General features: G+C 36.0%; 1 pseudogene; it reads right to left on the bottom strand.

The window, feature by feature from the left end:
* Positions 1-301: 301 nt before the first annotated feature.
* On the bottom strand, positions 302-1129 carry LOC123231619 (annotated as a pseudogene).
* Positions 1130-5816: the final 4687 nt, after the last annotated feature.

Genomic DNA, 5816 nt, shown 5'->3' on the forward strand with positions numbered 1-5816 from the left:
CAAAATAGCATTAAACTAGATGGTCAAAGGTGATCTGCCTCCTTGGACCAATGCTAACTGTTATTTTTCCCAAAACCAATAGAATCAATATACTGAATCATCAGTTCCATTGTGTGAATAATGGATCACAATAAATGAGTTCCTTTTTCTAAGATCTTTTCTTGGTTCCTCTACAAACATGATCTGGCCTGGATAAAAAGACAACAGGTATTTCTTGAGGGTCAATGGTCCAAATTACTAAGTATGGTTAAGTAATCTACATGATCTATATTCACTGTTTCCATTTTTAGGTAAGATGTACTTAGATTACTTTCTTCAATTCAATATACAGGACAAGTACAAAAGCTCCACCATGCCTCTAAGAAGAAAGCTTTGCCATCTTCATTTTTAGCAATCTTCCTCCTACAGTCAATTGTCCCAGTGTACATAATATCAGCTCCTTTGCACCCAGACTGCATCATCATTAGCTGCCTTTCTGTATCAAAGGGATAGGAAACCATGTCTGCTACAGCAGTCACTGTTTGTACAATCCTTCAACTTATCACAATACGATCTGGAAGCATACCTTTTGCTGTAGATAATAATACCCTGCACTGAGACATTGAATCCTTGATATAAGCCCCGAATTCCATCAGACTTGGTGATTTTCACAAGGCAGTCTCCCAGGCCTTTGAATTCTCTCTCAGTGCCAGATTTTCCAACATCAGCTGCCAAGCAGGTTCTCACAAAATCCAAAGGGTAGACAAAGCAGAGAGAAGTGCCTCCAGCTGTACCACCAGAGGCAAGATTACCAGCAAAATACCTCCAAAATTGTGTGTGCTTGTCCTCTCCTCCCCAAAACACCTGCTTATACTTATCCTTAAAGGCCAAGTTAAGGGCTTGAGTGGAGAAATATCTGATGACATTTGCTAAGTTACCCCACCAGAAGGAAAGCATCCCTTTTTCCTTTGGAATTCAGGCTATACAGTCCATAATGCATTTATACTGCAGCAATTTGTTTACTTGGATGCTGCCCCTGCAATAGTAGCTTGACTCTCTCAATGGGGACCACTGTGGTCTTGGAAATAGCAGCAGCGATGCCACTGGTCAAGAAGTCCTTGGCAAAGGAGATGGCCTGTTCCTTCATCATTACAGAAGTGATAGGTGGTGGAATTGGAAACTGAAAGCCAGTGTAAGAGGGCCAAAAGCTGGGGAATACTTTGCTATCTCAAAAACATTTTTTTAATTATCTCTTTGTGGTATAAAACTAGCAGTGATATTGCTGGATCAAAGGACATGAATTCTTTTAAAGTCCTTTGGGGGTTGCAGCTGGGTAGCTCAGTGGATTGAGAGTCAGGCCTAGAGACAGGAGGTCCTAGGTTCAAATCCGATCTCAGACACTTCTCAGCTGTGTGATCCTGGGCAAGTCTCTTAACTCTCATTGCCTAGCCCTTACCACTATTCTGCCTTGGAGCCAATGGGCTCCAAGACAGAAGGTAAGGGTTTAAAAAAAAAGAATGAATAAAGTCTTTTGGATATTACTCCAAATTGCTTTCCAAAATGGTTTCACCAATTCACAATTCCACCAGCAGAGTATTAGTGTCCTAATTGTGCCATGTCTTTTCCAACATTTATTATTTTCCTTTACTGTCATACTGGCTAATCTGTAAAGGGTGAGGTGGTACATTTGAAAACTGACTATTCTTATCCTTTGACCATTTTTCTATTGGGGAATGGCTTGAATTCTGGTATATTTGACTTAGTTCTTTATATATCTGTATATATATATGTATATGTATTTACTTATACATATATACATACATACATACAAAATATTTGGGAAATTATTTCTTTTTCAGAGAATATTGTTTCCCACTTTGTAGGCTGATTTCAGATGAAGAAATCAAAACTATTAATAATCACATGAAAAAGTGTTCTAAATTCCTCCTGATTAGAGAAATGCAAATCCAAACAACTCTGAAGTACCTACAACCTGTGATGATTTCTGAGGTGACTTCGATATCCTTCATGCATTGATCACATTGTGAGCCTAATTTAAACAATTCCTGTGTCCATTAAAGTCTCCATTTTCTTTGTGTAATGTATAAAATTTTTAAATAGAAATTTTTTTTTCTATTACCAGAGGAGTAATTAGAGCCCTCACTGATATCATGACAGATTTCAATGAGGGCTCTAATTCTTTTGAACAAAAAATTAAAATATAAGAAAGAAACCTGGAAATTGTGTTCATATTTTCCCATAAATAATTAATTTTGGATTATTTTTCCATATCTTAAAATTCATTTGAATCACTAATTGTATCTTTCCTTATTTTACATTTTCTCCCTGTCTCTATTTTCCCAGACAAACTTTCCTGATACCTCCATATCAGAGTTATTATTATTGCTGGTGGTTGTGTTTTGTTTTGTTTTATTCCACCAATTGTATATCATAATTAAATAGAATAAGAAACATTTCTAATTCTAAAGACTTATATCCAGGAGTATGTAAATTATTCTTATACAAAACAAGTATGTTTGAAACTATCAAATATTTACTGACCTCTTTTTTCATATTTGAAGAGACAATTGACTAGCAGCTTCAAATTGAGTGCTGATTTTTCATCCACCAACAGCCAACATTCTTTTCAACAGAGAAGAAAAGGAGGCTTTTCTAAAGATTGTCTTTCCTTCTCTATATAGGAATGATTTTTCCCCACATATTGGAAAGATTGCTCCAGTTGTATCAATGAGAAGTAATTTATCTTTGACAAATCACACAATTCCTGCCATCAATCCACTAAAAAAGTGGTGTTATCCTTCATATAAAAGAAAAGAGAAACCAATTGACCTATCAAGTAAGAAACTTAGCTGAGTAAGTGCTTGATATGAAAAGAAAAAAAAGTTGTTGACTGTGTATCACAGAACTCAAAAAACCAAAATGAATCAAGAATAAGGAAAGGTTCACATTCCAGAATTAACCTACCTCTAACTAAGTTAAATTAAGCTCAAATTAATTTTTAAAAAATAGTTTAGAATTGATGAAACAATGAAAAACACTTTATTTAGCACTTCCTTTTTTTGCAAAGGAGTATAATAAATATTGAGAGTATAAATAAAAAAGGGAAGATGGTCCTTCCTCTAGATCGTGAACATATTCTATAAGAGTTCGACAAAACTGATGAGAGGAGTTGAATAAAAACACTTAATTTAATTTGAAAGAATTATAGATAGAAAATAGAAAAGAAGAAAGAGAAATTATTATTCTTATACCTTATAACTATAGTTAAAAATTCCTAATACTATCTAAAATTTCCAATAACCTTCCTCTGATTATCTTCTGAGGAGAGTTTCTTCTTGTCTGGCAAACACCAGGACTACTCTAACCTACTCTATCTATAAGTGATTCACTAACTACCTAACTCCTGAAATAATGGACAGCCATCACTCATTCACTCCTTCAATCAGTTTCTATAATCCAACAATCAGTAGTCATCTGCAAGTAGTCCTTGCCTCAGAGGCAGACATCCTGCTTCTTTAAGATCCAGAGGCAAAAGCTCCTAACTGTCAGGGCCCCTTCCTTTTATCCATACTGATCTCCCTGGTAATGGAAACTTCAGTTCTGGCTCACTGACTCCTGTCAGTTCTGATCTACTGTTCTCTTGCCTCTTAAGGAGACAGAGGGAGAGGTTAAGAAAATTTAATAATTCTAATGTGAGAATGAATATTTCTTCTCCTTTTTTTATACAGTTGTGGTCATGTTGAATGATGTAGTCTCTGTGTCTTATAATTTAAAAATTGACAAAGAATTAAATTAATTTAATTACCTGAATTGCTTTGAAGATGAGTTTGGTGGATATGTGTAGTAGGATCCAACACATTAAACAAACAAACAAAAAAAAGCACAAGGAGCACCCCATAAAGGATTCAATAAAAAAAAGGGCTCACAGGGTATGAGAAAGGCACAAGTGTTTGACAGACCATATTACATATAGGAATTCATACAGTCTGAAGAAATACAGATGAAAAATTTGTTTGACCCTTTTAGGAGAATTCATGATATATAAAGGGCAAGGGCTTCAATACAATAAGAGAATATGAATAAATTACAAGCTGTACCATTTTAAGGAGTATTCAAAGTAATGATTTCAGAAACCTACCAGAAGATGATGGTATTCTGAAGGTATTAAATCTAGCTCCAGAATATCATTAAGCACTGATATGCTATTTAATTAAATCAAGTCAAAAGTACAAATGACTGAAATATTCCACAAAATAAGAGAAAATTCTTAAGTATATGTTCTGATTAGAAAACACACTGCAAAATCACACTGAATAATTTTTTCTAGCTCAGGTTGGTACAGAGAGACAGAAGTCTTTGACCCTGAAGAAAATATCGATGTAGTGGTCATCTGAGGTTGAGTGGTGTGAGAGAGAAAAGATCCTTACCCCTTTATATGAAGATTAGATTTTAATGTTATCTGTACTCCTGAGATAATAATAATTGTAATTCTAAGACAATTAGCATAAGTCATGAATTTAGCAGGCTTTTGTGAATATTCTGTATAAGTATAAAGATTTTGGATTATGGAAATAACTGCTTTTGCAAGGCCTTAGTGCCAACCTCACCCTTCAATGTTGCGACATCAGGTACCCTAACTTGTGATCCATTATATGTCAGGATGCCTGACTTTTGTTCAGAACACTTTACCATTCATCACCACCTACTCTTAGCCCAGGCATCACTGCTTCCCCTTCCCAGCAAGTGATTCTTAAGTAATGGTCAAAAGATGGTCAGAAGATGTATCTCACCAAATAAGGATGCTTCCTAGTTGACCTAACCTATGGACAAATAAGGAGTGTTTCCTAGCTGACCTAAAAAATGAATATTGCTCCTGGGTATTTCTATTCTTTGAGGGGTATAACACCGTTGTACTATTTTTGTACTGGTATAAAAGTTGTCCAGTTCTTTGGGATATAAAGGAAGGAATATCACAGTGCTCTCGTGGTGCTCTGGTCATGACCAGGGATCCAGCTTTGTTGTGGCATTGGCCCTCCCATAATAAATCTTTTTCTTCATGGCTTGGATAGTTTGCTTATCATTTGTGTGCCTCTGATTAGAAAAAAAATATTCAATGCTAGTTTTTTAGTTTGTAGTTTCAAGATTGAAGACTAGAAGGAAAAGAAGTCATGGATTTAGCATGAAGGGGTATAAAGCAGTTCATGGAGCTCACTAGGATGGAAAATAGAAAATCTATTGATAATATTCCAAAAGACCTAAATTAAGATAACAAAAGGTTAAGGGATGGTTACATTACTGTAGCTCTCTGTGGATAAAGCAAAAGAAGAAAAGGAGGAAAATCCTTTATAACTCTGATCTAGGATCCAACCTCCCAGATTATCTAAAGCATAAAGTTAGATAATCAGGGAAAGGCAGGGAAAGGAGGAATGAGGAAATTGGTGGTTCGGTGGGTAGGTGTAGAGCAGTGATTCCCAAAGCGGGCACCACTGCCTGCTGGCAGGTGCTGCAGAAATCCAGGGGAGCAGTGATGGCCATAGGTGCATTTGAGGCGGTGAATAACTGTAAGGGGGCGGTGATAGTATAAAAGAAAGAAGAGAAGATTTAGAATAATTGATTTATGTATTGTGCTCATAACACTTAATTTTTCTTTAAATAATGTACTAGACATTGACTCAGTTCTGCATACTCCCTTAGTTGCACTGCTATATTCACGTGGTGCCACTGAATTGCCATTCTAAAACACGTGAGCACTACGAGCATTGCTGCAGGTAACTGCCACTTGTGCAATTAGTCAATCTCAAGGCCAAAGCCTGGAA

This window comes from Gracilinanus agilis, chromosome 1, assembly GCF_016433145.1.
Source record: "Gracilinanus agilis isolate LMUSP501 chromosome 1, AgileGrace, whole genome shotgun sequence".
In the NCBI taxonomy this organism is placed as follows: domain Eukaryota; kingdom Metazoa; phylum Chordata; class Mammalia; order Didelphimorphia; family Didelphidae; genus Gracilinanus; species Gracilinanus agilis.